Source organism: Pinus tabuliformis, chromosome Q, assembly GCF_031772625.1.
Source record: "Pinus tabuliformis cultivar Carrire ecotype Pingquan chromosome Q, CPIR1, whole genome shotgun sequence".
Taxonomy (NCBI): Eukaryota; Viridiplantae; Streptophyta; class Pinopsida; order Pinales; family Pinaceae; genus Pinus; species Pinus tabuliformis.
The window spans coordinates 817,446,987-817,459,742 of NC_142296.1; positions in this window are offsets into that span (position 1 = coordinate 817,446,987).

The window sequence follows — 12,756 nt, forward strand, 5'->3', positions numbered from 1 at the left end:
TTTGGTTAGTCAAGCTTCTACTAAGACTATTTTGAAGAAGGCTTGGACAGTATTGTAATGCGCCTTGGATTCTCCACTGCACAGACCTAGTACATCTCTTTGGAGGAGCAGGCAGATGTGGCTGTAACGTTCCACTGTTGGGGCTAGCAGTTTTACATGGATGTATTGTATGATTGTGACTTACACTTCCTTATATAATAAGAGCCAACACATTTTCATGCATATGTTGTTATTGTAGTTGGATTGCTATGGTTGCTTTAATGATATGTGTTGTTTAACTTATGTACTTGTGTATGAATTGATTCACATGCAATTATATGAATATTGTTGTTAATGTGTTTCATATGTTGTTAATGTTGTCACCGTCCATGTCGATTGCTCTGTCGGACATCAGACAGACCTTTCACTCGAACCTTGCTATAACAACCATCACACTCGTCTTAGACTGATCCGTGAGTGTTGTACATGTTATATTACCTTGTATGATGTGACTGTCGCATCCGAGTGGACTGATCTACCAGAAGTTGTGCCTGTCCTTTGTGTTGTGTGTTCCTAGTCAAGTTGGGACTGATCCTTTTCAACCTGGAGCTCACCTTCACCTCCTTCCCCCCTTCTAAGTGTTGGAACCTATCATACACCTTCCTTGACTCACTGCATCAGTCACACCCTTGCTACTAACAGAGTTATTCTACTTGCCTCTGTGCGACACCACGATCAAGGCATTACCTTACGATTCACTGCTGGGACTCCTACACCAAATGATCTGAGGTCTAATTGGGACTTATTACTGGGGAGATCCCATTGACATGTTGGCAGGTCCAACACCATCAACACTTGGCTATGTTGGGAACTGTTGTTCTCAATGTTGTGCATATGTTGCACACATAAAGGTGTTCTATTAACCTTGACCTTATGATATTTGGTAATTATGTTGTGATCATGATTGTGTTCATGTTTATATATGTATACACATATGTATGTCTGTCATTGTCTTATAGGATGATGATTGTTTTATGCAAATGATTATATATGTATGTATGTATGTCATTGTATCACAGGATGATGATTGTTTTATGCTAATGATTATATATCTATGTATGTATGTATCTATGTCAATGTCTAATAGGGTTGTCAGGGATTGTTCGTGTGGAGGAATGATTTCTTATGTAGGTGAATGGCATCAAGAGATTCCTGGTTCATGAGGAATCAAGTGGGAAGAGTAGCTTGGCACATCTATGAAGTCGGTATCATGTGGTTATGAGTTGATGTTATGTGATTATATTATGTCTATGTTATGGACATGTTATAGCAAGGGTTGAAATAGTAGAATGAAATTCGTGCGGTCTGTGGCATGCTAGGATAAGCATGGATGGCAGAGAGACACTAGAAGCAAGGTTACCTAGTAGAGACAGTGTGGTACTATTGTTGTGCATATGTTGTATATGTTGTACATGTTGCATCTGTGATGTTGTCCACATACGGTGTTGTCTATATATAGTGTGTGTACATGTTGTTTATGCAATGTTATGTATAGGGTGGTACAAATAGTGTTGTGTGAATGCTGCATATGCAGTGCTGGGTATAGATGGTGCTATGTACATGATGGATATGCGGTGTTGTGTGCATGTTGGATATGGAGTGTTGTGTATGGTGCTATGTACATGTTATATATGTAGTGTTATGTATGTATTACATTGTGTGCATGTTGTACATATGGTGCTATGTACATATGGTGTTGTGTACATATGGTGTTGTGAGCATGTGGTGTCATGTACATGTGGTACAAGTCGAGTAGTGTTTAGGTGGTGTTGTGTACATGTCGTGCATGTGGTATTGTGAAAATGTGGTGTTGTGTACATGTCATGCATGTAGTACTATGTACATGTCATATTGCGTACACGTTGTACGGGTGGTACGACGTACATGTGGCATTGTGTACACGTTGTGGAGGTGGTGTTGTGTACATGTGATGTTGAGCACATGTTGTGTAGGTGTTGCGGTGTACAAGTGGTGATGTGTACATGTTGTATATATGGTACTGGTGTACATGTGGTATTATATGCATGTCGTACATGATGTGTTGTGGGCATGCGGTACTATGTATGTGCATTGTGTAGTTGTGGTATTGTGACATGTGTATTCCTTGTTTTGTACTTTGTGTAGTACATGTATCTTTGTTGTGTTGTACACTAGGTGTAGGTACATGTATTGTGTGAAGTTGTACATTGGGTATAGATGTATGAGTTGTGTTGTATATTGGGTGCATGTGTATGCATTTTGAGGTGTCACACGTTGTGTGCATATGTATGTCTTGTGATGTACATTGTGTACGTATACGTGTTGTGCTGTGTCATACACCGAACATAGGAGTATATATTGTGTTGTGTTGTGTCGTACACTAAACGTAGGAGTATGTATTGTGTTGTGTTGTACATTGGGTGTAGATGCATGTTATCGTGAAATCTAGTGTCTATGTAGAGCTGCTAGTCCCACTAAGGCTGGTAGCTACCTTAGAAACAAACAAACTAAAACCACTTTCGTTTTCCTTTATGAGAATTAGATAAGAGGGGAAAAAAGGAGACCAACCTCTATCTTGCGCTTGGTTCCTTGCTTGATTCCTCTCCCTTCTGATAGGTCTTTGCCACTCGCTTCCTCGTCTACCCAGCTTCAAAGAGCACCTGTGGAATCAAAGCAGCATAACAATATACAAGAACAGAGATCTACAACCATAAACAATATAGGACTAGATATATATTGACCACACAAATGCATATATCATCAATCATACAAGAATGTGGAGGAAAAATTGAATAGCTTTATTAATAATCAAGAATAGCAAAGAGGATTACAACCAATTGTTCTGACCCAGCGTCATCCTCTCAGCAAGAAAGCCCTTCTTCACCTCATGAAAAGCTTAGATCACCCAACACTATGATGTTACACTAAGAAACCAATAGCTCTTCCTTACAAGATACAAAATTCCAGCCTCTGGATCTCTGGGATGAGGGATCCATATATAGATGTTTGCAAGGGGGGTGAGTCAGCTTTTGAGATTTGATTAGTGTCCTCTCTCTGATAGTTCTTGATTCCACTTGGATATTGGTGATCTCTTACTCATCCCTGGGCGAATGTAGAGAGGCAAGTGTCACAGGAGAAGTTTCTGGAAGATTCCATGATCCTCCACCTCACAGATTGACCCTGCCATTTGTCCACTCTCACCCATCACACCCCATAGAAGGGCTTTTCAGTATGCATCACACCTCCTGTGTGCATTTAGGTGGGATGCAGCGCACGTTGACCATGGAGCAGGTGAGATGGTCTAGCTTTGACCAGTTCTGAGTAGTTTTTCATGGAGAACTTCTGGGAGATGTTGTAATCAGTTGACCTTGTTATTTTAGGGGTTGGAACAACACTTTTAGGTACTTAGGAGCCCTTGGTTTATGGACATTTATGATTGGGGTAGCAGTGCCCAAAAATGTCTATAATAGTTGCCCCCTAAAGCATGAGGTCGTTAATCTTTTGATGTCAGGTGAAATGCTTTATCATGAGGATCCGAAGTTTTTTCAAGCTGGAAGGCGACCTGTAATAAGATACAATACAATACATTATCTTCATAATATTTTCATGATCTAGCTGAGGTGGGCATTCCCATGCTCAGCTTTATAAATTCATTTTCATGTACATAAGACACACAATCGTCTGAATGCAGACTGATGATTCTAGTAGAGCCATCATCTCTTGGATTGGATGATTATCTGTGCAGCAATGATGTACATTTGATGTCTTTATTTTCCTGAATATATATATCACAACCTAGATGGATGAAACTAGATCTGGGGTCTTCAATCTCATTCGATCTTCACTCAAAGTACAAGTCGATCCATGTGAAAGATGTTCTGGATTTGAACATGGAAAGACATCACTTGATTACCAGCCAATGATGTAAGCTGTTAACAGGCGCGAGAGGAATCACCGATAATGATGATGACCCTTAAGGTACTACAGTACAATTCACGTGGTGTGAATAAGGGACTTGGCGTCGAACACCACGCAAAATCTTTCGGTCGAAGGCCATTGATGTAAACCTGTCGCCGGAAGTGAGAAACTTGCCATTGAGGCATGCAAGCTTCAAAGTACCAAAAGGGTTCTTTCATGATCGCCACCCTAAACCTTATATCATCACTACTCAGAACTACTCAGAACTGGTCAAAACTGGACCATCTCACCTGCTCCATGGTCAAAGTGCGCTTCATCCCACCTAAATGCACACGGGAGGTGTGATGCATACTGATAAGCCCTTCTATGGGGTGCAATGGGCAAGAGTGGACAAATGGCAGGGTCAATCTGTGAGGTGGAGGATCATGGAATCTTCCAGAAACTTCTCCTGTGACACTTGCCTCTCTACATTCGCCCAGGGATGAGTAAGAGATCATCAATCTCCAAGTGGAATCAAGAACTATCAGAGAGAGGACACTAATCAAAGCTCAAAATCTGACTCACCCCCCTTGCAAACATATATATAAGGATCCCTCATCCCAGAGATCCAGAGGCTGGAATTTTGCATCTTGTAAGGAAGTGTTGCTGGTTTCTTGGTGTAACATCATAGTGTTGGGTGATCTAAGCTTTTCATGAGGTGAAGAAGGGCTTTCTTGCTGAGAGGATGATGTTGGGTCAGAACAATTGGTTGTAATCCTCTTTGCTATTCTTGATTATTAATAAATCTATTCAATTTTTCCTCCACATTCTTGTATGGTTGATGATATATGCGTTTGTGTGGTCAATATATATCTGGTCCTATATTGTTTATGATTGTAGATCTCTGTTCTTGGATAGTGTTATGTTGCTTTGATTCCACAGGTGCTCTTTGAAGCTGGGTAGACGAGGAAGTGAGTGGCAAAGGCCTATCAGAAGGGAGAGGAATCAAGCAAGGAGCCAAGTGCAAGACAGAGGTTAGTCTCCTCTTTTCCCCTCTTATCTACTTCTCATAAAGGAAAATGAAAGTGGTTTTAGTTTGTTTGTTTCTAAGGTAGCCACCAGCCTTAGTGGGACAAGCAGCTCTGCATAGACACTAGATTTCCCGATAAAAAAATGGCAACCATAGTGGAGATGCTGTAATCATTTGACCTTGTTCTTTTAGGGGTTGGAACAACACTTTTAGGGACTTAGGAGCCCTTGGTTTATGGAAATTTATGATTGGGGTAGCAGTGCCCAAAAATGTCTATAACAATGCATGTATTGCATGGTGTTGTATGTCATGTGTGGGGGTACGGGTGTGATGCACACTATGTGTATGTTCACATGGTTTAGGAGAAAACATTGGGTGTTTGTCAGGTGTGGCAACCAATCTGGAGTGCATACGAAATAAAAACAAAGGTAGAATCCAATTCTGGTCTATGATGATTACATGTGATCTATGATTCTGGCTTATAATGGTTATGTGTGATTTATGATTTTGATCTATGGTGGTTGTGTTTTGCGCTAACATGATGTGATATGTTTATACATGATGATTCGTCAAAGATGCTAGTTTGACTTGTTGTGATTGGAAGTAAACAGGATTGTGAGTGTATCTTATTGATGAGCTACCAATGAGGTATGATTTGAATTTATTGCAATTTATTTTAAATCTAATGGAAGTTATGTGCTTGGTACAAGAAGCATAAAAATTCCTGGTTGGGTGGTTGAAATTGACTGCAAGAGTTAGAAGTGACAGTGAAAGAAACAGGAACATGCAACAATATGTTGGTAAAGCACTTAAGGAGCAGGGCCATTGTGGGACACTTGTACCCAATAGTGTCCATTGATTTCCATGAGCATGCTATGACTGGTATGATGGTTTGTGGCAGGGATATGCCTTGGTTTTTGTATCTTCCGATATGAGGAAGCCTTTCCAAGGGATGGAATTCCTGAGATGGGGGTGCCAGTGGAACTTGGAAGGTGAGTAACTACACAGAAGGGGATGACCAAATTACTCGAGGGACTGTATAGAAGAGAAGGGGAGGTCACAGATGGATTTGTTTTGTTCATTAGCATTACCAGATGGAATTAGATGCACATTGTGAGTGCACCCTGTAACAATGAGTTGGTAACTGTTCACTGAGAGGAAAAGTGGCGTTGGATTGTAGCGCTGGACATTGGATGTAGATCTAACTTTGTAGTGGATTTTGGACTTCCTGGGAAGGAGGTGAATCCTACTATTTATTCGAGGGTGGAGGTGTTAGCCTCTCAATTCCCTTGTTGCAGATGCAGGCATCGTATCCTTTTATTTGTTGGTCGAGAAAATGTGCATATGTGTATATGTGTGTATTATTGTAAATTTTGTATCAAGCTAATGTATAAACCTCCAAAGACATTATGGTTATTTGTTGGTTGAAGCAAATGTGTATTTGTATATGTGGTTATTGTAAATACAATAATGCGCTATGTTATAAAGCTCCAATAAACGGTATGATTTTCATGTTTGAGTAGTGGTCATTGTAAATACTGCAATGAGTTGTGTTATAAAGCTCCATGGGTAGTATGTTTTGTTTTCAGTAGTCTTGTTGGTTATAGGTGTCATTGAACACTGAGGACGGTGTTCCCCCAAGGGGGAGGGTTATGTAACAACCATGGTTAAAAACTCATGTAAAATATAAAAATACCACAGATGATGGGAAACATATTCTAAGCTGAATGGTGGGGGAAACATCATAATGGGTGTTCATTCAGTTTATTATGGCTAAGGAAATTGGCAAAGGCAATGGCTAAGGCTTTGGAAAGGTAAAAAATCATTTTGGCACATTTATTTGTGAAAATAAAGGAAATTAGGAGAAAAGGAAGGTGAAAGGTCACAAGTTGCATGTGAGGAGGAAATTGAAGGAAAATAATGGAAAATGAATCAAATAGAGGCCTCATTAAGCAAAAAAGGCTTCTGAGGATCATTTGGCAAGTTTTTAGTCAGTGTAAGCTCTTGGCTCAGGCTTTGTCAATGTAAGATTTTGACAGGTTTTGGTGGAGCTCTCTTCTATTTTACTCCCTATCTCTCATACTCTTGGATACTTAGAGTTTTCTTTGAGCACTCTTGGAGAGTGTGGCATACTTGGATTCTTGGAGCATGAAATCAAAGGAAGAGCAGGAAAGTGCAAGAGGACATTGAGATCAATAACTACAACAAGTTTTTCCTGTAGGTACCGAGTTGCATGTATGTTTTCCTCACTAGTTTTGGCATGCATGGAACATGCATTTGGTTTATTCATTATGAGATATCATTGCCATGGAGAATGGCTGAGATTGACAGTGGTTTTCCTAGCCTTGTCATTTCCTGGATAGCCATGGTGATTGTGGGTTACTTTCATTGTTTGTTTTTGGTTGGTTCTCATGTTTCCTTAGTTTGGGTTGAGTTATTAGTTGTGGAAGTCTTGGTTGGACAAATTCTCTAGAAGCCCTTGGCGGGTTGAGTTACTAGTCTTGGAAGCCCTGGTTGGAAAAATGCTCTAGAAGCCCTGTATAAGTTGTGGGTTGAGTTACTAGTCTTAGAAGCCTTGGTTGGACAAATTCTCTGGAAGCCCTGGAAGGCTTGGACAAAGACCAATCTAATGATGGTTTTGTGATGTCTGACTACAAGGTTGAATCACTATTTGATGGGTTGAGGTGGATGGAGTCTGGAAGCCCTAGATGAGTTTTGATTGGATGTGTTCTATGAGATCCCACACTCATGCTTGGAATATGGCACAAGGGTGAATGGCTGAAGAAAGATTTGGCTTAGCCATTCTACAGTCGAGTGGAATGTGGAAGTCCCATCCCGAGTTTGGATTTTGCATCATTAATGAAAGGTTGTTTCTCCTTGTTATTTCTATGAGTATTATATTGGATTGTATGAGGTTTATATGGAGGCAAGTTCATTGGTATTTCTCTCCCTATTATGTTGGTTATGTATATGTTTTTATGACAACAACTATGTATGGATCTCATCATATTTTTACTTCTATATGAATGAACAATATATATATGGTCTAATGGATGGAATGGAAGTTAATTTGTTGATGCATCATTGCTTCATGGAAAATCTCAGATAACTATGAGACCCCTATGCTCAGATTTGTTAATTACACCTGTAGTTTACATATTCGTGATATGTTTAACAAAACGTTTGTCATGGCTAGTAGGGGTCAAGTCAAGGTCTTAAACAAGTATTTTCTTTAGTACTATAATTTCCATGTTACTTTACTGTTTTGATGGTATCATGAAATTATGGGCAGTGACCTGGGCTCTGGGCCTAAAAAAGTGGCTCAAATCCTAGGGACCCTAGCATAACACTGGAAAATTGGGTCTTTGGATGTTGGCTAGAGCAAATTTGGATTTTTGGACGGTATGATTCCTATAGCATGAGAGCGACTAAGGCTTACGTTGTCCAAAAGATCAATGGGACCCAAGACAAAGTTGTTTGAAGTTTTGGATTGGTTCTTGAGGGCCCTAAAGCTGATGTTGAATGTCATTATGGTGTGTTTCCGTCGGTTCCACTTCCTTAACATGACTTAGGACATTGAATTATATCATAGTGGCCTCTCGTCACATGTTTACCCCAACTCGATAGTTGCTTGGGTAGATGTAGGAGGAGTGTATTACAGAGTGGTATCAAAGCATAGTTCACCCATCAGGCTAGATGGGCTATATGTTGGTCATGCATGCATGTCAGTTTCATGTGTGTCTCTTACACTTGTAGTCCATGTGATTGTTTCATTTGCATAATGTTGATCATGATTGTAGTAATTTTTCCATGTGACAGTTGATTGTGTTGTCGTCATGAGTGTATGGTTGATTATACATTGTTATGCACGTCAGCATTCACATGTTACCAAGTGCACGTGACGTGGTTGTTATTTTCATGCATGAGGTCATGGTTTGTGTAGTTGATATGGTCATGCATTGATGACTGGACTCTAGCTAGAGTGATGTGTATATGGTTTTGTACTCATGTGTTATACGTCTATATGCAACTGTTATGTAGTTGTTACGCTGGCATAACATTGGAAAATTGGGTCTCTAGATATTGGCAGACAAGCATGTGAGAGCGACTATGGGTTTCTAGATGTTTTCATGCCTATATCATGAGAGTAGTTGAAGCTTAAGTTATCCAAAACCTTAGTGGGACCCAAGGGAAAGCTATCTGAAGTGTTGGATTGGATCCTCAGGGTCTTAAAGCTGATGTTGAATGTATGTATGGTGTGTTTCCGTCGGTTCCACTTCCTTAATGTGAATTAGGAGGTCTAATCATATCATAGTGGCCTCTTGTTGCATGTTCACACTGGCTGGCCGGTTGCTTGGGTAGATGTGGGAGGAGGGTTCTACACTGACTATGTAATTGCCTTATATCCTGAGGATCAAATTTTGAATATTTACATTACCGTGTTAACCCTCTTCTGCACATGTCTAATTTGGATTTATTTTCATGAAAGCTTCATAAACCTTATATTTCTTTGATAATTTGTGAATTGAACACTTGTTTTTAACATTAAATGAAATATGTTTTTAATTTGTGATTTGTGTGAGAGAACAAGTGTGTGCAATAACAAACACAATCTTTCTACTGCAATGTTCCACACTTATGTATGCATTCTCCCTCTGCACAGTTCTCCCGCACACCTTCCTTCTAAACAATATTAGTTTGTAAATCACATGTCAGGTCATCCATAAATTGATTTTGCAAGAGCTCTTTTACATCCCGATATGTAACAAAATGATCCCATGTTGACATAGTAATGTGCACAATTTTTATAAAGTTCAAAATATGTTATATGTTCTAATTGTTTAAAGTTATGTAGAGTGTGGAAATGTGGAAAAAGAAAAAAATCACCTTTGCCACAAATTCTCTGCACTTCGCACAATGATCCTCAGTACTAATCAAGGGAATGAGCATCACCAAATCTGCAATGAAAACTAAATCTATACACTTACCTTTTGCAATTATTATTGTTATAAAAGAAGGTATGCAAAAATGTATGAAAATATACGAAGCATTGTAGAACAATGTCTCTATTCCCTACTCTGTACAACCATTCTTATCATTTTTTTTCATTCTCCAAGATTACGTCATCCTTTGAAAGTATTGCCACTGCAGAAATTTTCTTGTCTCCTTCGAACCTACTATATCCAATTGCACTGCATATATTAAACAAAACAGGGAGGTACAATCCCTCTAAAAGTTCTCACATATTCTCATATAATCCCATTGAAAGTGTGGAAGTTCTTCTTTTCTCTCCCTTATCTCCACACATAACCCTTCACTCATACATCCTTCACCCTGGACAGATTCATGGTTCCATGTACTTATTCTACTGCACAACGAAATTTGTAAAAGTTTAAGATGCTTTTTTTTTTAAATGAAATAAGAGAAAAACACATTAGTAGTACCTTTGACAGTGTCAATGTTAATGTCAATTTCAAAGCACTCATTGATGAAATGAATTTTCTCCACCCCCTGCTTACTTAAAGGACATTCTCAAATAACTATGTAAATGTTAGTGTCAGAGGACTCACCGATGGAATGGGCACTCAAAAAATTAGTCTCTCTTTTTTTTAAATAATTTGTTAGGCACTAACAAATAACAAAAATAAATCACCCTCCACTAGGGGAATTATGGGGAATTATGTCCCATCAAAACTCGCTCAGCCAATAAAAAAATTAGAAATAATATTTCCATAAACTAGAAAAGTATTTTTGAATTTACGGGAAAATAGAAATATTCAACAGTTGGTCGAGTTCCTATTCTTAAGTACCTCACCTATTGGGATGTCACAAGGTCAAATCTCCTCAATGCCCTTAGGGTTAGTCCTTTCTAGTTTGGCCAATTGGTAGATCCCTTAGGGTTTATCTACTTGGATTTTCCCGTGGATGTAGCAACCTTTCAATGTCCCTGAACCACATTAAAAGATATATATATATATATATATATATATATATATATATATATATATATATATACATATATATATTCAAAATTTTCCCAAAAATTTGGTTAAAATTGCAAAAACACAGCAAAATAATGAAAATTCAACACACATTGACCATGAGGTGAATGTTATAGTCCCCGGAGAGGCAGGGACTAATAAAAATAAAAAATTACATAATTTAAGAAATATAAAAAAAATTGAAAAGAAAATACAAAAAATATTAAAGAAACAAAAAAAAAACCACAAATTAAAAAAAAAGAAGATAATAAAACAAAAAAATAATTAAAATAATGAAAAAACATATTATAAAAACATAAATTTAAAAAAATGTCTTAGTGTTGTGAAGGGATTTTTTAAGAATTAAATATTATGCCTATATATAGTATTATAGGTGACTATTCTAAAAATTTATCATTAATTCAAATTATTATTGAGTGGACATTAGGGTTCTACATGTCTTCCTACAGTACTTCTGAAATTGACACAGTCTTCCAATATTTCCATATATGAGGTTGTTTTTTCTTATTTTCTCCCTTTGATGAGTGTCTCATGACTTCTTCATCAAGGGGTGGGGCTTGGACCCCTGCTATCACAATGTATCAATGAGATATGCCAATGATAGTCAATGTGGGCCTCACAAAACAACTCGTCAATCTTCTCCAGGGATCCATCAACAAATTCATCAAATAGATGCACCAATCCTTGGGGTGACCTGGAAAAATAGAACTCAAAATCATTGCCTTCCCAAGTAAGTCCAAATTATGAGATATGACTTAAGTTTTGATAAAATTGTACGGTATATCCAATATGTGTTGGATCATGCTATGATCTACAAATTTATTGGTATATGGCCACTATATAAATACTTGATCTCTTGGATTAAGAACAAGTGGAAACTAAAGGGTCACATTGAGATTTAGTTGGGAGAAAAGGGTTCTTTTACTGTAGGTTTTACAAATATATAAGACCACATGAGGATTATTGAAGGTATGCCTTATATTCTTAACAACTTGGGTCTCTTCATTCTCTCTTGGACCCCCAAGTACAACCTTGACAAGGAGAAATTCTCACGGCTCTAGTCTAGATCGAATTGTACACTCTAACCATTGAATATTAGCAAGAGGAGATTATGGAAGACATTGGAAACATTATTAGATCCTTTGTGAAAATATCAGAGGTTACAAAGAGGAAAGAGATACATAGCCTATACCTGAATTTTTGTACATATGAACATATCCTAGCCTCAACTAGAATCAATCAAAATATCCCTTGAATATGAGTACCTTTTGCAACCCATCTATTATGAGCATGTCCCCTTCATATTCCATTAATTCAATGAATATGAACATTTATTCAAGGAATTCCCTCTCGTAAACCTTCCTTCACCTCTAACTCCACCACCTATAGCAAGAGATCAAGATGGATTTCAACCATCAAAGAAATAAAAAATCCTCACCCACCAACACTCGTGAGACCCTTCATTCCAATAATAGGTAAAAAGAACTTTCAAACCTAGAAAATACATAGGAAAATCAAGAAAATTTGACGGAGGACACAAAGCACTCAAAGAACCCAGGCAAGACAATTCAACAAAGAAAATAAAAAACCCATAAAACCCTAATGAGAATCTTATAGATCGAGAAATAGATATGCTAGATACAACATAAACTACATAGGAGAAAAAATTAGATGACAAAATAATCTGAGGACATAGATACCAATACACATATACTAACAACAATGTTAGAGAAATCACAAGAACAAGACTAAAAAACAATCCTAGTTTTGCATATGCATCTGGTTCGTCAATATTTTCTCAAATTCTTC